Here is a 25,121-nt window from a genome sequence, read left to right on the forward strand (position 1 = left end):
CTTTATCAATATATATCCCCTCCAACAGTGTACTAGGCTTCCTTTTTTTCCACATCCTTACCAGCATTTGTTGTCTCTTGTCTTTTTGATAGTAAGAACTTTAGATGATATCTCACTATGGTTTTGATTTGGATTTCACTGGTGATTAGTGATGTTGAGCACCTTTTCAGTTATTTGTCAGCCATTGTGTATCTTTGGAAAAATGTCTATTCACATTCTTTGCCCATTTTTATTGGATTATTGATGTTTTTTTTTTTTTTTGCTATTAAGTTATATGAATTGCTTATATATTTTGGATATTAACTCCGAGGCTACAGGGTCTCATTATTGGTGCATGGCAGTGTAGGCTAGGGAGTCTACTGCAGATACATAGCTGGAGGGGCTAAGCTGCTGGTGATCCCGGGGATGTAGGCTGTAACAGGAGACAGGGTCAGATCTGGGCCCATAAGCAACCTCCTGGGTGCTTGCCATCAAAGTGCACTCCTGTGGCTACAGAGTCTTGCCACGGGTGTGGGCATGACATGGAAACCAGTGATGGGAGTCAAGCCAGCGGGGTGCAGGTGCACAGCTGGAGGGGCTAGTCCTGAGCACACAAATGGCAATAGGGGTCAGTGTGGGGGTCTAGGTTGGGATCTTGCACTCAAGCAGCTGCAGAGGTTGGGGCTGGCTGTCCAATGAGGATCCTGGGCTCCAGTGGGGCATGGACAAGAGGGACGAGGGAGGGAGCTGGGAGGGACTCAGGTGACTGGCATCTGTGAATGTGAAAACCTGAAGGGTGAAAACTGGTAAAATCTGCAGAGGGTCCTCGGCAGCTGTGCTGACCTTTGCTTTTTTCAGTGGTGAGAGCTGCTGGGGTTTTCTGCAGAGCAGGTCATTGGGAACTGGGGTCAGTTTCACTGAATGGCTGGTACTAGTTGCCTCTACACTACTTCCTTGTTTTTAGCCATGTCTATAAGTCTAGGTTTTGCAGGTCTCTGGGTAGCGTGAACCAAAATGACTAGTGTCCCAAAAGGTTGGGCTAGCTTCTCATTCACCCCAGTGAAGGGAACTCTTTCTAGCTAAGGAGTTCCCTCGTGGTGCGAAGCAGTGACAGTCTGGAGGATGGGTTAAGTAGTTAAAGTGGAACTGTTCTTCCTTCCCTTTTTGTGACATTATTCTCTGGTTTCTTCTGCCACTGTGCCGCTGAAGCTTCTCAGGTGGACTCCTGAGCTCTCCCAAAACTGTTTTCATTTGTGGGTAGCTAATTATTGATCTCTGTGGGGACCAAACTGGCTGGCGTGTCCTTCACCATGGTCTAGGTGACATCACCCCTTGAGAATTTCAGGAATCACAATTCTAATATTTTATGATGTTATAGATTTTGCAAAGATCAGACATTTTAACTTTTTTCTAAGATTTTTCCATGGAACTTGAGTGATGAATGTAAGGATAAGCCAGGTGACACTGGAATCAGTATCCACGTAGTGATTCTCCACCATGGCTGTGTGTTAGAATCACTTCTCACCACCCACGCTAACATAGAAGAGCTTTTAAATTTACCATAACTTAAGCCCCACCCCAAATTAAACATGCCTGGGATGAGTCTCAGGCAACAATTTGTTTTATAAACTCTCGACAGTTGACTCTGTATGTATTAGGTTTGAGAATCCTTGAGTTAGATCAAGGTGTGTGCTGGTAATAGAGGAAGAAGTGGGGATAAACAGCAAAACAGCTGGCATGGGGGCAGATGCATAAGCACTGAAATATCAGGTGAGGAAATGAAGACCAGAATCCAAGAAGCATAATTGTAGCATAAAAGAGTGAATGAGATTCAATAGACTGGTAAGGTCTATAGATACCAACGGAAATGCACAGCAGATCAAGAGGATGAGAGAATTTGGTTCTGAAGTTGAAGCATGGAGAACCCCAGGAAGTAAAGAGTCATTGACAAAATTATGGAGGACAGTCTTATTTCACAGGTGAAATGGACAAGCTTCCACACAATGGAAATCTCTAGGGTTCAGAAGCTTGGCTGATGGCTAATCACAGCGAAATAATTTATAAGAGATTCTTTTAAAAGACTATCAAGTTAGAGGTTAGAAATCAGTCCTTTAGGCATGGATTGAAATCTTATTTGGAGTAAAGGTGCCATTGATTTGCTAGAACTTTGAATAATTTGCTACATTAAATACTACAGCACTGAAATCAAACAGTTAAAACCGTCTGTAGTAAGCCCTTAGTGCCTTAAAATAGTTAGTTTTAATAGAGGCAACTTATAAGGGGACTATATTGGTTCTTCCATACATTTCTTTAAGATTTCAGAGGTGTAGCACTCCCAAAATCTTTCCACTCTTTCAATATATTTTGTTCTTCACTTAAATCTGGAAGAGTCATTGGGAATTTAAAAAATAATAATAAAGATAAAATGATAGAAATACTCTTAACGTATGAGAACAAGTTTCCTACAAGTGAGCACGTGGGCTTGTGACCTGTGAGGTCAAACCCTCTGTACTAAAGATCACCTCATCTCATCGTGAACCTTTTCAACTTAAGTCACTCTGCACACCGGTAGTGGATTTTGCTATACAAACCATAGCTGTTGATAAATGTGAACTTAATAAAATATTGTTCAATTTCTTCAATTTAATGACTTTGCTCTTCAGCTAACTGTTTAACTGTTCAAAGAGTAAATACATAAAATCTGACAATTTTAAAAAAAGAGAAGAAAAATAAATCCAACATTAGTCTACCACCCCAAGATATTTTGGTATATTTTTACTGAGTCTATTTTCTGTGATTTTGCACATAATTGAAACCATGCTCCACAATTTTACTTCTTGCTTTTTTCACATGATGTTACTTTTTACCCTAATGTTTTCATAACCAGCATTCTAATCACTATACAATATTCCATTGTTCGCTCACCTATTGCTGGGCATTTAAGTTCATTTTCTATTAAAACATTAACTCCTCACATATCTTTTATATTTATCCAGAATGTTTATAATCAAATATTATATCAACACAAATAACAATTTTTAAAAGCACTGTAATGAACATCTTCAGATCATCTTTAGAATACTACTTGCTAAAAATGTCTCAGGAGAGTCCGAGGTGGGGGGAGGGGGACAGGGAGGGTGACAGGGAGGGAGACAGAGCGTGCACTATGACTTAAGAGTCTAAAGCTCAGTCCTCATGAAAAATTCTAGATATTTGTACAGCTCCCACAGCTTAGTATTTCCGGGAATCACCAAGGATGACATAGGTGAGTCGGCAAATCAACCAAGCTGTTGTACACTGTTGTAGAGCCCATAGCCATTGAAGCTGATGTGGCCGCAGCCACTGTCAAATCACCTTCGGGCTAGCAGGACTAGAGCTCTGTTTTCTGGCTGACGGGTTACATAGGAATTTACAGTCAGTAAAACATGCTCTGGAAGCTTACAGTGTCATGTCTGCTAGACAATATATTTTAAAATAAGAAGGATAATCTCTCTTCCTGTGTGTTAAGCTCAATTATTGAAAAGATCCCAAGGCCAGGTGGCTTGGGTTCTGGGATGCTACAGATTCATTGAGTTCCCATTGTAGCTATAACCATGTGAAAAAAAAAATTATTGTTTAAGAGCCACAGGTAAATCTGGCTCATAAAGCTAGACTGATTATTTCAAGATAGATGTATTTCCAGAAACCTTGTTAACTCTTCTAGAATTCTGGCTTCTAACTATTGTTTACATTTACAGTGAATGTCTATACATGTATATGTATTTGAAGATTCACCCTACACATTATTAAACCATTTTCTTCAAGATCCATGCTCTAATTTAACCCTCATGGAGGAGAGGAGGAATAAAAGCAAAGAAAATTAAGACTAAAGAAAGTATATTAAGAGAATATTAAGAGAACTAAGAGAGTTTCTTCCTAAGTCTTTGAACATAACTAATTTTGTTCATTCAACTTAGACGTTTTCAATAAAAAATGGAGCATGATATTCCAAATAGGGAAGCCTATATGAAAGAATTCACAGAGAAAGCACAATGTAGAAATCAGAGCTTCAATGATTTTCTCTTACTACTTTGCCATCAGTACCCTTTAATATCATGGTCCGAAAATGCCCTTGGAGTTGATTCTGACTTATAACAATACTTCCATTGCTCTTATTGGAGTGGGAGTTGAGGTCAGGATGACTTCAGTGATAGGACTGTTGCATTAAAATATTTTTTCCTTATTTTGAACCATTCCTATAAGATAGATTGCCAAATGTGAATCTAGGCTATTGACTGTTAACTGATCAAATGCCAGTGTTCTAATGTTATTTGGCTTACCCCTTTATTTGATGCTCCAATATTTTGTTGTATGTATTTATTTTTCTGTGTATTTCTAAACCACCTATATGGTTTTTCTATGCCATCTTCTCTATGCATCTAGACTTTGTGCCTATTAAATAGCTATGCTATTCTTTTTCATGTTCTAATGTGACTGAATGCCACTCATAGAATTCTAACATTATATCTTACAGAAATTCTTACATCGGTATTTCTCAGATGTCTCTAATAAATTTCTGTTCATATCAGAATACATTGGCAGGAGAGCTAAGAGTTTGAAGAGACTGTCAGAAGTTGCTATCACATTCTTCTTTGTATTTTATTTTATATTATTTATCATTTAAATTTTTCCTTTAGTATAAAAATAATTGTTTTTAAGGCATTTGTGTGTGTCTTCCTTTACTGAAAAGAGTTATATTTGATGCTCCCATTGGATTTATCAGGGTATACTACACCTGTTCATTCCTCAGTATTCAGTTGCATTTTTACATTTATGTTGAAGTGGTGAGTTGTTGGCTACGATGTCTTTCTTATATAGTCTTTTGTCCCAGATAATCTAGCTTGTGTGGGTTGTCAGTAAAATTAATTGAGAAGGAGAAGAAGAAGGAGATAATAAGGAAGAAAACAGAAAGAGGAGGAAGAAAAGCAGGAGAAGGAGAACAAAGAAACATCCCTATAATCTTTGATTTTCTCCATTCCAAGTTCAGAACACCTGTACTATTGTTTGGCTTGTGCAAACAGCTCTAGAATAACCTCTGATGATTTGCATTAAAACCGAAATACTCTTTAATAGTTTAATTTAACAAGTAAGCATTTAATTTACATTTATTAAGATAGTTTATATGTCAATTCAGAGAAATGGGGTACCAACAATATTATAAGACCAATCTAACTAATTTGCGATTATATCAATAAGGAATACATTGCACTAAAACTGAAGAAAACAAAAAGAAATAGAAGTTATCTTGTCTGCAAATGCCTATTTCATTTGTCCTGGTATACATCCTGGGGATCTCATAATATCTTTAAGACAAAATAATTTTCAGGTATCTTAATTTCTTCTTGTTTTCTCTATGAAAGAAAGACCTTTTCCACTGCCACACAGACTTACAAATAAGACCATTAAGATTTAGTGGTTTGGAACCCTGGCTGTCTTTGCTGAATAAAGGTGCTTTCTAATGACTTTGAATTTCAGGGCTGAAAACAAAAGTTGTCAGGTACCCGAACACACACTCCATCCAGGATTTGCATGGGAGTTGAGGCTCATTAGCAGCCTTAAACAGGGTCTGGAGGCTCTTCAAGAACTCAAAGACTGGAGGATCTACAAATACCTGGAGATGAAAACAATAGAGAACAAGATAACCTAGTAATGGAAGAGGATGGTAGATTCTGAGTTTTTGCAACTGATGAAAACTACAAGTGGATTGCTTACAATATTACAAATGGATGAAGCACTGGCTGCAAGCTGCCTGGCAAGGCTAGACACCAATGCTGCGCCTTGAGGATGTCACTGGGGTGGTAGTAACCAAGCATCAAGTCTAAATCTAAAGTGGAGAGTTGCTCTTGAGAGAGGCATCTCTGAACCCACTTGAAAATGTGGCTTACTACAAAGTGAAAGTCATCTGTTGTTATTAACAATGATAGAAGGAATACGCCCCATGCATAAGGAACAGACTTTTCCCCCTAGGTTTCTGGAACCAGATAATTGGAGATTTCTTATGTGTATTTGGGGAGACAGAAGGTTCCTACAGAGAGATTGGCACTCTTGTTTACACTGATGAATGGGGGCTCTGAGAAAGCTTAATTTATTCTATAAAAGTAAAAACAAGTGACATTTTCTTTTCCTGGAGTATTCTGGAGAAGATTCATAATCACTACACTTGTCTTGAATCATACATGGCACACGAAATCTAGAAGAGGATTGAAAGGCTTAAAAAAATCATTTCTCAAAGAAATTATGAGAAACATTGGCGTTCCTTCTATATCAATCTAGTATCCAAACATCACAGTAGATTACCAGTCTCTCCACAATGAAAAATAGTTGTCAATCACTAAGGTAACCGTCTAGAACTGCAATAAGCACACGAAGATTGCTTCTTTTCAGTTCATTTAAAAATAATTCATCTATGAAAAGTGTACTCTAATATCTCGTAATCTTTTTGCAATATTGAAGTTGTTAATCTTTTTATTGTATCGGTTTCCAAATCATCATTATATCTCCTGTCCTATGTTTTTGTCTATTTTGTTTCTGTAATCCAAATAGTACCTGAAAATATGTAGAAAAATAAAGTATTTTCTTTCCAAATTGCTCTTTTCACTTTAGCAAACCCTATCACAGTCACATATTTTAGACGTCCCACCCTGGCTTAGCAAAGGTGTCCTGGTGCCCTGTGCTCAGGCTACTCTCTGGGATGACATCTCCACTGGAAACTGACATACTGAGACAGGAGATAATCCATGGTTTTTGTTATAATGTTTCTGATTTCAGTTTTATTTTTTAAAAAGGGTTGTTATGATAGGCAAGTAATAAAGTGCCAGTTTCTCTTTTTATTTAATAAAAATCAGTAGAATAGATGGAGGATTGGAGTTGTGGTACAACACTATTATGTGATCTTCATGAATTTCCATAGTACGGAAGGAAATCTTGTATGCTATGGTATTTAATTATAAAGATCAATATTTGAGCCTATTTGATACACTGCAAAGCTTCTTATAGGAAATGTATTTGCCCAGCCCATCTTACAGGATTCTATCACATGCTTACAGAATTTTCTTCATGTTCCTGATGTTTTAAAAGACATTACTAACTAATACCACTATCAAAAAAAAAAAATACTGGAGAAAAGAAAAAAAATTCTAGTAGTTGTGCTTATTGAAATAAAGATGCTTGATATTCTGAATACATAGGTCTTTATCTATTGAATTTTTAAAAAATACTCTTTTGAAGTTTCAAGCTTGAATACATTTTGAAAAATAGATATATGGTTTTATCCACATCTTCGGCTTTGCTTACCTAGCGAATTTGCCCCACACTAATTTGATTAAAATTGTGGGGAGCTTTTGGATCGCTACTGCATACTCTTTCTGGGATGTATTTAAAATGCCCAAAATAATTTTATAATACAGGATAACAGTATTATTTTTAAATAATGAAGGAAAGACAACTTTGAATTTGTGAAGTTGGTTTTTTCATTGTTTTATGAAACCAGAAGACAAACAATGACTGATTAAGCTGACAGTGCCATCATCAGTTAGAATTTCCTGAATTAGCTTTAACAAGTGAATAAGAACAATACTTTGTACTAGGTATTATCAATACAGAAATGACTGCTTGTGATTTTGTTTGTTTCTTAATAGGGTAAATTTCCATCTTCTCCCTAACAACCTTATTGGTCTCATTATCTCGTAATTGTTTTTTGCCCTAAAATGTAATTGTTAAAGATAAAATTCAATATATTCTTATCTTAAAAATCACAATTTTCAAATTAATAGAGGAAAATTAATTCCATCCAATTGAAAATGAAATAATATATGTTTACTCTAGACACCCACTGGGTTAGGAATAGACACAGCATTAATAAAAAGGAACGTAAAACAGTTCAAAAGCCTGCAGAGGGGAATTTATGAATTTATGATCAATATGATAAACACTACATTATACTATGACTATTGTGTTACAGATATGTAAATGTGGACTCGTTTTTTTAATCTGCTAGCACAAAATGGAATGTTACAGGAAGAAGTGTTGTGAGAGGTCAAAAACATGCCTCTACAGGAGGAAATCTGCAAGAAGGCTAATTCTAGAAGGGAATGAAAACAATAAAAGAAATGGAAACCTGAGAATATATACCATTTGCAAAATGTGAATTAATTGGACTAATGTTTTAATGGGTAAGGAAGTGGTTGACTTAAATAGCAGGAAGAATTACCAAAAAGACAAAAGTGGGGCATTTTATAGACCTTAGATATATACTAAAGAGTTTGGACATTATTGCATCATTAAATTATTCTGTGGTAAATCACCAAATATTTTTGGAAATAGGCTGTGCTTTAGAAATATAGCTGTCATGCAGCTGTAGAAGGATTGGAGGATTTAAACACTTATTACTTAAGAACGTTGGGGTGCTGAAGACTTCTGTAGGTTGGGGTGAGTGATGCTATCTGCTAATAAACACACCCTCCAATCTCAGTGGCTTAACAAAAAGTATATTTCCTCTGTACTCAAATCCCAATGTCTGTAGGGCAAGAAGTGGCCTTCCATATCATTATTCAGGGATTTTTTTTTTTTTTTTGTATCTATGTTCATCAAGAATATTGGCTTGTAATTTTCTTTCCTGTTCTGTCTTTCTTTGGCTTTGATAGCAGGATAATGCTGGCCTCATAAAATGAGTTTGGAAGTGTTCCCTATTCTTCTATTTTTTGGAAGAGTTTGAGAAGGATTTTCATTAAGTCTTCTTTAGGGGTTTGGTAAAATTCACCAGTGAAACCATCTGGTCCCTGAATTTTCTTTCTTGTGAAATTTTGATTACTGATTCAATCTCTTTACTCATTATTAGTCTGCTAAGATTTTCTATTTCTTTTTTTTTTTAAGATTTTATTTATTTATTTGACAGAGAGAGAGACAGCCAGCAAGAGAGGGAACACACGCAGGGGGAGTGGGAGAGGAAGAAGCAGGCTCCCAGCAGAGCAGGGAGCCCGATATGGGGCTTGATCCCAGGACCCTGGGATCACGCCCTGAGCCGAAGGCAGACGCTTAACAACTGAGCCACCCAGGCGCCCTGAGATTTTCTATTTCTTCATGATTCAGTCTTACTAGGTTGTATTTTTCTAGGATGTCCGCCTTGGAGTCTTTCCCACTATAGAAAGTGTAGTGCCAGGGGGTCCTCTGGGTGTGACACTATGCTGGCCTGGGGGAGGAGCATTGTGTTCAAAGTGAAACTCTGCTTCTTAAACTTACAGTGTGGTCCCTCTCAGGCTCTGGTCCAGAAGGTGCTTTGGCCTCCCCTCTGGCTTCTGGGATTTTTACAATGTTGTCTTATCTATAGATAGTTGTTAGTTGTGCTTCTTGTGAAGTGGACAGAAGTTGGGAATAACCTAATTCACTATCTAGGTTATGTCACCTACCACTCTGCCTATTTTAAAATCATTATAATACAACAAACTTGCATGAATTTTTTAATATAATTTAAGACATTTTGATTTCATTAATTTCTTTGAGAATCTGCTGATAAAAACATAATAAGTCTCCTTACAAATTTGAGAAATCATACGCAAACAATGAATCATGGAACACTACATCAAAAACTAATGATGTACTGTATGGTGACTAACATAACATAATATAAATAAATAAATAAATAAATAAATAAATAAATACAAAACCAAAAAAACCCAAACCCAAAACAAATTGCAGAGATCAGAAAATGCTCTCTCACCAGAAGACTTTTCCCCACCTATGTTGGGAATGATAAGAAAATAGGTGGCTTTACAACCTAGATAAAAGAATGATATTTTTCAGGGAAAAAAGGTTTGTTTGAAGAAAATCTTGGAAACAAGCAGAGAAAGACAATTATCATATGGTTTCACTCATTTATGGAACATAAGAAATAGGAAGATTGGTAGGAGAAGGAAGGGAAGAATGAAGGGTGGGTAAACAGAAGGGGGAATGAACCATAAGAGACTATGGACTCTGGGAAACAAACTGAGGGCTTCAGAGGGGAGGGGGTGTGGAGGATTGAGATAGGCTGGTGATGGGTATTAAGGAGGGCACATATTGCATGGAGCACTGGGTGTTATAAGCAAACAATGAATCATGGATCACTACATCAAAAACTAAGGATGTACTGTATGGTGACTAACATAACATAATAAAAAAATTATTTTAAAAAAAGAAAATCTTGGAAACATTCTTATTTATAGAAAAGAAAAGTAAAATTGTGAGGAAGGGATAAACCAGGACTTACACACACACACACACACACACACACACACACACACACAAAGAATGGTCAGTGCTGCCAAATGAAGATGAGAGGTCAAGTAGATTTAGTACTAAAGATATGATACAGGGATTTGGTAATTAGTAAATAATTGGTGACCACTGAAACCAAATATTTATTAGAATAGTGTTCTTAGAAATCAGATTATGGTGTGTTGATGAGGGAGTGGGAAATGAGAAAGTAAAGATGGTAATGTCAATTATCAATATTATTGATTTTCTTTCTGACCGTACAAAGCTTCTCTTACTGCTACTATGTGCACGAGTTCATACCTATGTCTGCAACTCTACTCCATTACCACATGGACCTTTAGAGCCTCCTCTTGTATCTCACCTGTAATCTCTCACTCCCACAGTGAGAAACACAGTCCCGCCACCCATCATCCATTTATTTAGTCATTCATTCTCAATAGAGATGTATAGCAGTAGCAAAACTTTTAACACATGCTCCTTTGGGAAACAATTTCATCAGGTAGAACACAGTGTTTAGGTAGTTTCTCTTGCCTTTAGTCTTTCAGACTCCACTTGTTGCTAAAGTAACTTAACTCAGTGCCTACCCCTTCACCCTTTCCATGAGGTTGTTTCATACATTTGTTTTCTCATAGTCCACATTTCATCCTGGAATTACCCTAAACTGTGTGTGTGTGTGTGTGTGTGTGTGTGTGTGTGTGTGAATTTCATACACTAAGTTTCACTCGTGCTGGAAAGTTCTATGAGTTTTGAAAATTCCATTATTGATGACCATTATTGTGTCAGTAAAATAAATTGTGTGTTAAGAGTGAGAATTAAGTAGACTGGAGATAGGACTGGAGATGCGAAGTTAGTTTTCACAGTTTGGAATAGTCCTCATGTGGATAAGGAAGGTGATTAACAAGGGAAGCTCAAAAAACAAAAACCTGCTGAGTTGTTTCAGGGCCTACACAAACCTACACTCATAGTGGCTATACTTATAGAGGGGGCGTGGTTTCCCTCCCAGCTTGTCCATGCCTAGGAAAAAGAAAGACAGTTGGGGTGTTCAAGAGCTGGGCACTGCCAAGAAAGGGTCAGTAGCAGAAGGTAATGGAGAGTCCAAATATGTAGAGAAGTGGAGAGAAAGTCACTGAGATGATTAACCATGAGATCAGTCCAGGATGGCCTGGAAGGAAAATAACCCATCTAATAGACTAAGACAAGTTCAAGTGGTTGGAGGTCAGAGATGAGAGTAAGAGCAGGTCTGGCTGAGTGGTAGAGTTCAAAGTGTAAGATTGGTTGGATAACGGATAATTTTAGGAGTCAGGAATATGGTTTATTAAGATGGTATATTCAACCTACTAAATTTATCAAGAAGAAAAAAACATATGCTTACATAATAATGAGAAAAAATAGAACATCCTGGCCTTTATAACAATTGCATTTGGGGAACACAAACTTGATTTATCATTTTATTTTCTTTGCAACTAACTGTAGCTGAAAACCTGTAAATCAACATCGAGTAGATTTGTTAGTGGCTGTGCAATTAATTAAAGCTAACTCGAATGTACTTTATAAAAATTATCAGAGGTTGAAACTCATATTTAAACCCAGGCACTTAATTGATGCATAGCTTATGGTCATATATAAATCCTTCTGGGCTTTAAATTTAGACAGAACCATCAGTATACCAGTCATTGCACACTGACGTGTTTCAAATCTCAAGTCTTACAGGGTATTACCCTTTGATTCTTCGAATTCTCCTGAGGAATGTAAAGAATGTTACAGAGAAAACATACTAAATCTGAGCGAAAATAAATTAGCTAGATATTTCCTAACCTTAAGATAATTGGATTATTACTTATTAAAAGTAAAAATTATAAGTAAATTCTTCCTAGAATCTCAAAATGAAAAACAAAAGAAACCATTGAAAACAAACCTCTTCCAAAACTCTAATTTATCAAATGTCCCACTAAGCTCCTTAAAAAAATGTGTAAAATCTCTATTTGTGGTTCTAGTTGCAGTTACATCAGTATACATGAAATAGTGCTTATTTATTCATATTAATTTACGTACTTTGAATCTGTTACTCTTCTTTTAAAAAAATACCTTCTTTGGCTTAAAATTATACTTAGCAGACATTTATATTTGGATGATGATAATAAAGATGAGTTGGTAATAATTAAAAATAAAACCTTTCCAATTATTGTTATTTGTTTATATGCAAAACTGAGACATCGTAGATACTAATACATTGCAATATGCACTACATTCTAAACAGTATTTTTAGGGGCACCTGGGGGGCTCAGTCGGTTAAGCGTCTGACTCTTGACTCTTCACCTCAGCTCAAGATCTCAGGGCCCTGAGTTCAAGCCCTGCTTTGGGCACCACACTGGACACGGAGCCTACTTAGGAAAAAGGAAAACAAACCAAAAAACAGCATTTTTATAGGGTTTACTTGCCATTTATAGGTTTTTGTTCATTGTACTTCTTATCTTTGAAATCATCAAGGAGTCCTAAAATCTTGACAATGCTATCATGGTGCAAACTGAAGCTACTGGAAGAATTATCTTCAGGTATAGTTCCGTAGAGTCAAAGCTTTTCCTCACGGAAGACAGTTTTATAAACTATCTCCAGTCTAAATATGGACTTTACTTAATTGTCTTGTATTTTCAGATTCTAGATTAATTTGCAATGTAGTGATCATGCTGACTGACAGGACTACAACTTACCATGAAGTGTTTACCAACTGAAACCCATTAGTTTTTTTTTTTTTTTTTATGCAAGCATGTTGCAACGTTAATGATATTAGAGCTTAAATAATTAATTGATGTTGCTGGCTTTAAGAGGGGAAGTTTCTATTTATACTATTCTCACAGTTTAAACAAGAATGGATGCTTCTCTGTTACACTGCATGTCACTGAACTCAAGATATTTGGTTCTAGACCAATATGTTCACAGAAGGGAAAAATTGTTGAAATCAACAGGAAAGGGCTACAAAGGGCACAAAGAAACAAGTCAAAGATTGTGCAGTAATGTCACCCGTCAGGGGAGGCTATTTTCTGGTATCTTATTTAAATTCTTTAAGTTGCATCATTAGTTAAGAATTCCACAGAACTTTTCCCTAATTTTAAAATGAAGGATTACCTTGTAAGAAACACTTGGTTTAAATGACTTTTAATTTAAGCAAATATGAACAGGGAGTTTCATGGAAGATTTGTGAGAGTTTTGCTTCCATTATTCAGGAACCAGTCTTAGAGAATGAGATTCAAGTTCTCAGCCATCAACAGCATATGTGTTCAGGCACATAGCAAAAGCTGTTTACAGATCTGTTATTAGACCTGGTGACTTAGAAAGTCATTTGAATGACTGAAGAAAACTGTAAACAGATTATTTACACCTTGAAAATTACAGATGTGGGAGAAATCAGTGGACTCAGACTATAACTTTAGGGGACTGTTTTTTTGAGTTTGCGGATTCAGCTTGGTGGCTTAATGTGAAGCTAAGAAACGTTGGTCCAGAAAATCAGATTAATGATAAAAGGATTGGTCACTTAATGATTGCCTTTAAATATGGATATAGAAAACTCTAAAAGAGAAAGAGATATTGTTTCCCTTGCGAATTAAAACTCATTTCTTGGTGGCATTCACAACAGTAAACTCTCAACTCTCTGGAATGAAAATTTCTAGAAACTAAATTTCATAAGATTTCTTAGCACTCAGCTCTAGGATAGTCATGCAGACCAAAAGAAAACAGGGTTATTTAAAAACCTGCTTGGTGTTTAACTGTCTTCAAACACTCTTAACCCTATGATTAAATCTATGTGTACCCCTGCCATACAATGAAAGAGACTGCTCATAACGCTCTCCTTTTTTCTTCACTTTTAAATATATACAATGAAATATTACTCAGCTATCAGAAAGAACGATTTCTCAAAATTTGCTGCAACATGGACGGCACTGGAGGAGATAATGCTAAGTGAAATAAGTCAAACAGAGAAAGACAATTATCATATGATTTCTCTCATCTATGGAACATAAGAACTAGGAAGATCGGTAGGGGAAGAAAGGGATAAAGAAAGGGGGGGTAATCAGAAGGGGGAATGAAGCATGAGAGACTATGGACTCTGAGAAACAAACTGAGGGCTTCAGAGGGGAGGAGGGTGGGGGAATGGGATAGACTGGTGATGGAATATTATTCAGCCACGAAAAGAATGAAATCTTGCCATTTGGAACAACACGGATGGAGCTAGAGAGTATAATGTTAAGTGAAATAAGTCAGCCAGAGAAAAATAAATATTACATAATTTCATTCATATGTGGAATTTAAGAAATACAACTAACAAGCAAAGGGGAAAAAAGAGACAGAGAAAGGGACAAACCAAGAAACAGACTCTTTTTTTTTTTTTAAGTTTTTATTTATTTGACAGAAAGAGATACACCGAGAGAGGGAACACAAGCAGGGGGAGTGAGAGAGGGAGAAGCGGGCTTCCTGCTGAGCGGGGAGCCTGATTCGGGGCTCGATCCCAGGACCCCAGGATCATGACCTGAGCCGAAGTCAGACGCTTGGTGACTGAACCACCCAGGCACCCTAAGAAACAGACTCTTAACTCTAAAGAACACAATGACGGTTACCAGGGGAGAGGATGGTTGGGAGGTATGGCTGAAATAGGTGATGGGAATTAAGGAGGGCACTTGTGATGAATGGGTGATATATGGAAGTGCTGAATCACTATATTGTATACCCAGAACTAATATAATATTGTATGTTAACTATACTGGAATTAAAATTTAAAAAAAGAAACTGCAAGGAAAAAAAAAAAAGTAAGGGGGGCACGTATTGCATGGTGCACTGGGTGTTATACGCAACTAATGAATCATCGAACTTTACATCAGAAACCAGGGATGTACTGTATGGTGACTAATATAATATAATAAAAAATTTTTTTTTAAATAAAAGAAAAGAAAATTGAAACCTATCATACATATGTCATTAGATTGACATGACAAACAAAAAATGCAAAATCTCAAATATTTCTGTGCCTACTATGTGCAATGCAATGTGCTGAATATTCTGAGATGTTCAAAACTGGACAAAACACAGGTACTTTTCTCAAAAAAAAAAAAAAACCTCAGAGATTAGATGGTCAGGAAAAATAGATACGTGAATAATTATAACTTAAGGTAGAAAATGTCATGTGCCATAAAAGGTAAAGGTAAATTAGTATATTTCTCAGATTAAAAAAAAATTTCTTTTTATAGAGTGTGAACAGAGTTTTCATATGCCAGGTTTTCATTTGCCAAGTTTATTATGACCTTCATTTTTTTTACCATGACCTTAAAATAACCATTATCTGGATATAAGGTGATCTAAAAGAAAATATACTGAAGAGAGTGAATAATGAGAGCAAAGATATTAAGAAGAAGAAGGAGGAGGAGAAGAAGGAGGAGGAGAAGAAGGAGGAGGAGAAGAAGGAGGAGAAGAAGGAGGAGGAGGAGGGGAAGAGGGAGGAGGAGAAGGAGGAGGAGGAGAAGGAGAAGAAGGAGGAGAAGGAGAAGAAGGAGGAGGAAAAGGAGAAGAAGGAGGAGGAGAAGAAGGAGGAGAAGAAGGAGGAGGAGAAGAAGGAGGAGGAAAAGGAGAAGAGTGAGGAGGAGAAGAAGGAGGAGAAGAAGGAGGAGGAGGAGGAGGAGGAAGAGGTGGAGGAAGAGGAGAAGTGGAGCACTATATGGGAAATACATTACAAATGGTTAAATGAATGCCTTGTTGAACTGGACAGATTGGGATGCAAATATACTTTCTCACATTTACTAGCTGTGCAAACTTCCATCAATTATTTGCCCTTCTCATTGGCAAAATGGAATTAATAATAGCATTTTTATTGAAATTTCTTTTAAAGTTCCTGGTACTTATTATTATTTTCATTTTCATTTTTTTTTAAATTATGGGGTTTGGAAAATGTTACAGTTTTACCAATGTTTGAGGACTTACCCTGATGACATGTGGAATAACTAGTGTTGTTTTTCCTTTTATTTCAATTAGTGTACCCGTACGTAACGTGGAGGTTAGAAGAAGTTTGATATTGTCATCCAGGTATGTGATATTTCAACCCCCAACAAGTATAAACAATGATAACTAATGCATATGGGCAGCACTGTACATGACAATGTATTGTACATGTATGGGCTGAATTAACTTTATAACAACTATCAGGTAAGTACCAATATGTCCCCATTTTACAGATGAGGATAAGAAAGTGAGTTAATGCTTCTGGATCCAGTGAATGAATAATAATCTGAAGAACAAGGAGTATAAAATTTATCTGGTGTCATGACACAGAAGGAAATTGCAAGGAAGCTACAGAACTCACAGCTGTCATATAGACTTATTACTCCCATCCTTTAAAAGAGTATTACCTAAGTAAATTCATTTCATGAATTCTTTGCTGTTATTTCTATGCACAAAACACTGTTCTGGGATGCAATAATTAAGTTTGCCTCAATCCAGTTAGGAAGTCATATATTTATATGATTTACTATACATAATACATAATAGAGATGTAGGTAGAGTGCTTAAGTGAGAGAAAAAAAGGGCAATCTGAATTCTGCTCTGTGTTCAGCATGGAAAACTGAATGGAAAAGGATCATAGTTGAGCCGGGCCTTGGATACCTGGGGCTCTGTGAAGAATATCCAAAATAGAGGGAATAGAGAAGCAAAAGTATGGAATATCAACGAAACGGCTGCTCTAGAAGGATGTCAGGATAGGTATGGCCGTACTTGTAAACAGGGAGATTGCGGAGACTTTTGGAGACCTTGCTAATTTGAGATTGTCCTACAGGCAATCATGATTGAAGAAAAATAATTTTCCACCTCTTGACTATGACACCCTAAATAGAAATTTTCTATTACATCATAGTAACTGGTGGAGTTACGAATGACAGGAGAAGAAAAAATGGTGAGAAACATTTCAGACTCTACTTCATAAATTAAGATGAGGGATGATGAGGAACCGGTCTCGGAAAATGGCTGGGAATGAAAAAGATGGGGTGAAGTCAGCAGAATTTGCTGTCACAACTAAATTTAAGGAGGGATGGGCATTACAATCTACGATGACACTGAAAAATTTAAAACCATGTGACTCAGAGGAAAATGATGAAACCAGGAATATACGATGTGTGAGTTGGATGAAGTTGGGTGAGGATAATAATGACAGGGTAATATTTATTCTATTAAATATATGTCTATAAAGTGTTATATAAAGTTTACTTAAGCATTTTTATCTGTATAAATCAGGAAAGAGAAATGCAAGCAATTGCAAATAAGGTAGATAGTCTTTAAAAAGATAGGAATTATTCTTTGTTTTTTTTAAGATTTTATTTATTTATTTGAAAGAGAGAGAACAAACACGAGAGAGAGAGCACAAGCAGGGGGGAGGGGCAGAGGGAGAAGCAGATTCTGCTGAGCAGGGAGCCCAGTGTGGGGCATCTCAGGACCCTGGGATCATGACCTGAGCAGAAGGCAAACGCTTAACTGACTGAGCCACTCAGGCACCCAAGGAATTATTCTAAGATCAAGAAAGACTGATCAGCATTAGTGGGCATATGAAAACCAGGTAAAAAGAGTGCCTAACATCATATTAATAAGCAACAAATTAGCCAGAAGTCACAACTGGACCCTGCATCCTGAGAAATAGAACAATTAATGACGAGATGCTGAAGCATAGTAAAATAAATAGTAAACTGGTGTGAGACATTTAATAACACGGACTTGATGAAATGGAAGGCAAAGAGGGTACTGGGCAATGAGTTGTAGGCCAGAGACTGTTTTATCTGGTCTTCCTAGAGTATACCTGGTAAGGGACTGACTTGGAACATAAGGACTCAAGTGAAGTAATAAAAACAGCTCTGAGTCTTATTTTCCCACTGTTGCTTAGAAGATGGCTGGCTGCATACAAAGCAACTACTAGAAAATGACTAGTCCAGAATTAATTAATGTTAATAATACACTCATGGAAGATGCCTGGCAGTGTGTGTGTGTGTGTGTGTCTGTACAGTCATCATCTTCGGTCTTCACTATGAAAACTTTAGGAGGTAAGTACAGATCTGCGTACTAATGGAACAGACATGTAATTACACTCACCGCATGCTCGGCCAGTACTGGAGAACCCGAAATTCAGAAAATAAAAACGTGAAAGTGTGAGACTTCACAATTCTTGACACAGAGCTTATAGATGTGAACTGAGGAGATAACAGTGGGAAGGAAATAGGCCTGGAGACAGAGCTTTGAGACATCTCTAATTTTTCTGAAGCTTTTAGGAAACGTTGTGGGCAACAATGAGCATTTTACCCTTAAATGTAAATGGCCTGTTGGGATGACAAGTTCAGAGTTGTTCATCCGCTATTGACAAAAACTTGATTTATATAAATATGCACTTATCGTTCTGAAGTTCTTGAGGAGATGGTATGACCGTGCCAACCTCAGCAACTTTCTTGACAACTTTATGTGTGACATCAGGTTTGGGTAGATGAGGTGGTCACAGGAAGGGGAGGGAAGAGGCTAAGAAACTTCCAGAAAGGTTCCAGGAGGACTGGAAGGGACCAGCATCCCAAAGCCAGGGGGAGGGTGTTTAAAGAAGCAGCTAGGGATAATATGTTTCAAATGTTATAAAGCAGCCGAGAAGATAGAGGATTGAGATGAGATTCTTGGACCTTCAAAGAGAACAACTTCTGTAGAACAGTGGAGGGTGAAGCCAGGTAACAACAGATTGAAAACGGAATGGCCTAGAGAATCATCAGGAATTGCAGACAATGCGTGCTTACCTGTGGCTTTTTATTTTTTATAACTTCTTAAGAGAACTGATTCTTATCTATCCTTAAATAGGAAGAACAGAGACATTGCTCACAGATCTGGAGTCTCTTAGGTCGAGACTGAAAAATAAAAAGACCAGAGAACACGAACACTCTCGTCCACATCTAACGCCAAGTGCATGACATCCGGCTCAAAGTAGAGCAGGCAACCTTCTCCTCGACTAGGAGGAAACGTCAAAGGAATGACTACTAAGGAGTCCTCCATCTCTCTGCACACCTCAAAATATCTTCTCTACCATCATTACTACCCTAAAAGGGAATGCCTATCTATATACTTGACACTTAAATCGTGTTCACGGGTAGTGCTAAAGGAGGGGAAGGTTAAAAACAACAAAAACACAAAATGTTAACACTCCACAAAATAAAAGAATACTTAGAAGGGGTAGGAAGACTTTTCGAAGTTCAGGAAAGGTTACAACATTCTAAAGTTGTGCCACGGCTAGGTAAGCATTAATATCCCCAGTGTTACCATATCATTAAATACAAGATGACTAGAGGACAGTCTGAGGTGAGCAGGCATATATTCCACTTGGCTGACTTTCCAGCTGAGCAAATGTTTCTCTTGGATTGAGCACAGACCTTCATTTATTTTCATTGCGAATCATTTTCCTGGAAGTCACTGTTGCATAAATGGTGCTTCCCTGACTCCTGATAAACTCAGACAACCAGAATCAGTAAGTGGGTGCAGATGGGCTCAACAATCAAGTTTCTTTTCCAAGATGTGTGTGTGTGTGTGTGTGTGTGTGTGTGTGTGTGTGTAATCAATTTTCTCATTCTGGACTGTGAAAGGGTCTTTCTCTGAAGATCCCCAGGCAGTAGTCACAGAATTAATCCTGATAATGCTTCAGTACTGTGTTCGTTGCTCACATAACTATATTCTAGACCTCCCTAGAATCTGGTGGGAAGCCCTCATTCACCCTGAGATCTGACAGCTTGTGTTTCCCTTCTACTCTTCCCAGCCAATGGCAGAATCTGGAGAGATGCCAAAGAACTTCTAGAGATATGCAGAAAACAATTTTAAAAACCACTACAAAACCCTGGGGACCAGATGGAGATATTTGTATAACCAAAAAAAAAAAAATTATTATGAAAGTTTCAATTAAAATACCGTTTCCTAAAAAATTATGGGAGAAAAACAAAACCAGAAAAAAAAACAAAACAAAACAAAACAGAAAAGCTAAAATGTTGACTGCTCATCTCTGGAATGTATTATTGGGGACAACAGCTATTTTCCCTTTTTGTAAGCATGGGTAATATCTAAAATTACCACAATGATCAAAAATTTGACTGTTAAGTTTTAAAAAACATTTAAATGAGTGAAACCATATGATAATCATTTATGGAACATAAGAAATAGCAGGGAGATTGGTAGGAGAAGGAAGGGAAGAATGAAGGGTGGGTAAACAGAAGGGGGAATGAACCATGAGAGACTATGGACTCTGGGAAACAAACTGAGGGCTTCAGAAGGGAGGGGGGTGGGGGGATTGGGACAGGCTGGTGATGGGTAGTAAGGAGGGCACATATTGCATGGAGCACTGGGTGTTATACACAAATAATGAATTGTGGAACACTACATCAAACACTAAGGATGTACTGTATGGTGACTAACATAACATAATAAAATTATTATAAAAATAAATAAAAAACATTTAAAAAACCCACTTTACATAGGAAGTTACAAACATAAGCAGACTGGTATAAGCATGGGTTATCATTGGATGATCGTTTGGGTCAAGGAACGTTGGGCCTGAAAGGAGCAATTTTGTTATTTCCCAGATGAAAACAATGAGTGCCAAGGGAGAGGGAAAATGACTTGTCCATTGACAAATATTCACATTACTCAGGGTAAATATATATCTCTTACCTTGAAGATTAACCTCAGGCTTAGAAATATCCCTATTCTGATTGAGTTCAAGCCTGAGTTACACAGTAAGAGCCAAATTCTGACCTGAAAAGTCCATGGCCTGAGAAATCACTTAAATATTTACCAGTGTCTGACACATAATTAATTGGTGGCCCGTGCCTACAATACAGTTGGTGCCGGATGAATGAATGGTCATAAAAGCTGTTCAAAGGGACCACTCTGGATGGTTATCACGTGATGCACATGTGGAAGCCCGGTTCCTTATATTACAGTAAACTGGTGAGAGGGACATCAGTTTGGAAACCGAGGACACGTGCTTTCTTTTCTCTGCTGCCTGGGATAAATTATGTTAGCTCAGAATGGTAAAAGTTTAAAAAAAAATAGAAAAAGGAAAAAAAATTACCAGTCATAAATAAAAGAGATTGCTACCAAATTAGTAATTATGTCAAACAAATAAAGCTGCCCAGTTAGGCTTTAGCCTCATTTGACCCATTTAGGAAAAAAAAATAAAGAAAAAGGACGTAGCAGAATGAAGGAATATATTATCCTCACAGAGACAGCTTTAGCTCTGAATCTACATCTAATTCTGTTTTTACAAAGTATCCAACATAAATTCTCTCTCTCGGCATATTGGAGGGTGAAAACACATGCTAATACCAATAAATTGGATTTGTGTTTGGGAAATTTATGTGTGCATATATAAAAAATATTTGCATACAGCCCCAGATGGAGGAGCCAACAGAGCATGAACCTTAGCTGTGAGGATAACAATGTATACATTACACTGGGAGATGCAATTTGTGTGTAAAACAATTCAATGGCTGATTATGAGAGTGACACATTCTGGGATGATGTGCCTTTAAATTCAGCAGTAAACCCGAATATGGGACTCCTGCTGTTCGCCGGCACACGGTTGCACATATCTGCTTTATTCCCACGCACAGCTTCCTGTAGCATTCAAGGTATGTTTTATTTACTGATTATTCATCAACTTTAAAAGAATAAAAACCCCACCAGATATTTATACAGTTTTAAGCACCCCGTGCGCAGAAGCAAAATGCAAAAATTGTTAAGAACCAGCAGGCTAAGTAAAAGTTCTAGCTATGTAACCTTGGCAGTTGATTGATTGATTGATCGATCGATCGATTTCACAACGGTTATATCAGTTTTTTAAACTGTACAGTGGACATGATAATGCTATGTATTTCATAAATATCCGTGAGGATCTAGTCAGATATATACACGGATTCACTATAGCATCTAGCAAACAGTGAGCACACAAGAATCATTATTTTCAATCCTCTTCTAAGGACTGACATTTTAAGATCGGAGATCTGTCTGAAACTGGACCTGCATTTTCAAAATACGATATTAGGTATTGATATTAGGTATTCCCTTGATGGTGAATGCCACTAGCATTTCAAATAGCAGAGATGGGGCAGATCATTTGCGATGAAGCTGATTGTCCAGAAGGCTGAAGGGTACTCATGCCATAAGTCGTGAGTGTGTACTGCGTCTAGGAGCAGCAGGACCAAAAGTCCGTTGAAACAGAGTCTGAGACCTCTCAGAAGCATTTCTTAGGAAAAGATCCCGGGGAGAGGATTTGGACCAGTTTTAAAACTGTAGGGTCAGAAAATGCTTTTAATATTGTCCCACCCATTCAATCACGTTTATGCCCTCAGTAGAACGAAGACTAGAAGTCAAAAGGAAAGGGACCACGTTACATAAAACTCCGCAAGATTCCTCGGCACAAAGAGCACTGCTTCCGCCCCTCCTTTAGAGAGCCCTTATAAAAGGGAGCGAGACATAGTCCTGTCCTTTTACCATTGACCTGTGCAGCCCTAGCATCTGAAAGGCATTCATATATTAGTGGTCTGGCCACTCCCCAAGGAAATGATGGGGACCCCGGTGCATGCCACATGGGGAGCAGGGGTAGATAGGAATGAGAGACGCAATGGCAACGCCAGGCCCATAGTAAGCCCTCAACAAATGTCTGTTTAAAGGCTTCACGGTCCCTGTAGTGGGCTGAACTGTGTCCTCCAGAAAGATAGGTTTAAGTCCTCAGCCCTGGTAACGGTGAAGGTGATCTTAGTTAGAAATAGAGTTTTTGCCAATGCACTGAAGTTGAAGTGAAATCATACTGGGGTTGGATGTGCCTTAATCCAATTAGATGTCTTTGTAAGAAGAAGGAGATCTGCACACAAACATACATAAAAGAAGAATGGCACATGACTGTAGAGGCAGAGCCTAGTGATATGTCTACAAGCCAGGGGATGCCGAGGATTGACGGCAACCACTGAGAGCTAGGAAGACACATGAAAGGATTCTCTCTAGAGCCTTCAGGAGAGAGCACGGGCCTGCCCACACCTTCATTTCAGACTTCAAGCCTTACATCGCATAAGAGAATACATTTCTGGGTTTTTTTAAGGCACTCGGTTTCCATAGCTTTGTTTTAGCCCCCCCAGGAAACGAACACAAGCCCCAAAGAAAAATATTTTCCAAACACCTAGCAAAGTGTATGGGGCTTAGTGAGGAATTAGAACACCTCCTAGATGGATCCACAGTGTCTGGTAAAATGGCAAGCACAGAGCAGAGCTTAGCAGAAACTACAAAGCCTCGCTTGTTGCCAGGTGAGGGTTGGTCATACTATTTAAAAGGCACTTGCAAAGATAATCTTCAAGGGGCTGCCAGCAAAACTTGAATAAAAAGGGAAATGGGGGACACACTGTAGGGAGCGGGTGTTTATGAGCAGGTAAAGACAAAATTCATCTCCCACTGGCCTCAGTTTCAGCTCCAAAATGGGGAGGCCTGGGGAAATGTGGGCTACAATAATATGGAATAGTTTCCACCTGATTATACAAAGAACCGCATTATAGACTGTCTTTTCCTGCGTTTGGGTCTCTTCGAGTTGCAAATGTTTTAGGGTCACTTATTACCCAGAAATGTGCTTTTTGCTAGAATGATTATACCAACTGTTCCACTTAAAAGGCTCTTGATCACTGAACACAGTGAAAAGTAATTCAGAAATGCTGACTCTGGAGAAATGTTTTGATAACAAAAGTTGCCGAGGCAAGCCAGAATGAAAGCATTCTTAGCTTCAGATTGAAAATATTTAAAAGAACCATAGTGAAAAATAGTCATAGCAAGCCTTCAAAAGCTGATGATAAACATACATTAGAAGAAACGATTAAATACATTTTGACTAAACCAGATCCATGAAACACCTGTTACAAGGCCTGGGTCCGTTATAGGCAATAAAATGGCTGATAGCCATAGGAGTATGATAAATAGTAATGATGATCCGTAGACTTTTTTTTTTCTTAAAAACTGGCTTTCTATGATTGAGAGATTTGTAGTAAATACTTAAGTCAGCTAAGATCAAAAGTATTACAAAGATGGAGGGCGTCTGTGCGGTTCAGTCAATTGGGTGCCCAAATCTTGATTTTGGCTCAGGTCATGTTCTCGGGGTCATGGGATCGAGCCCCGTCTTGGGTTCCATGCTTGACAAGGAGTCTGCTTGAGATTCTAACTCTGTTCCTCTTCCTCTGCCCCTCACCCTGCTCACACTTCCTCTAAATAAATAAATAAAATCTTTTTTTTTTTTTAAGTACTGCAAAGATGTCAAGGCAGTCTTGGTGGGTGGTTAGAAAAGTTACATGGGAAGGGTTGACATGTAAACAAACACTGCACCCACTGCGTTCCAGTAATTTCTAGGGATACCCAGGTATATTGGTAGGAAGAGAGCTGTGGGTGTGACAGTAACAACAACTTTTAGAGTATATTAAAACCAGCATTATTATTTCAGTGCTTCCATGAATCAGGGCCTCTGTCACTTACATATATTGATTTAAACAAATTTATGCCACCAGAAACAGACTGGCATGAAGAGGTTAGTAACATGGGGCTGTAAGTTAGAGCTGTGTACCGTAGTTACAGGGATCTGCCTTTAACCAGTACACATACTGTTTCTCAGGGCGGAAAACAGGTCAGGTGTGAGAGCAAGCATTTAGCTGGTGTCATGCTGCCCTTTGAAATATGAGTGCTAGGATCCTCAACGGTTTACAGAGTGTGTGGCAAGAGGAGACACAAAGTATGTAATATGTAGAGAGACAAACAGGCATGGATTCGTTTTCCAAAAGATTTGGAAG

At 37.8% G+C, this 25,121-nt stretch overlaps 1 long non-coding RNA gene across 1 annotated transcript in view; it reads left to right on the forward strand.

The window, feature by feature from the left end:
- The window catches only part of LOC123001803 (uncharacterized), a 186,150-nt gene extending 161,718 nt beyond the window's left edge, over nucleotides 1-24,432 (forward strand). Inside the window, exons 5-6 of the long non-coding RNA XR_008961204.1 lie at nucleotides 16,285-16,335; nucleotides 19,123-24,432. This is a non-coding gene — a long non-coding RNA (uncharacterized LOC123001803). The remainder of the gene's footprint in view (nucleotides 1-16,284; nucleotides 16,336-19,122) is intronic.
- The last annotated feature ends 689 nt before the right edge of the window (nucleotides 24,433-25,121 follow it).

Source organism: Ursus arctos, unplaced genomic scaffold (assembly GCF_023065955.2).
Source record: "Ursus arctos isolate Adak ecotype North America unplaced genomic scaffold, UrsArc2.0 scaffold_24, whole genome shotgun sequence".
Classification (NCBI taxonomy): Eukaryota; Metazoa; Chordata; class Mammalia; order Carnivora; family Ursidae; genus Ursus; species Ursus arctos.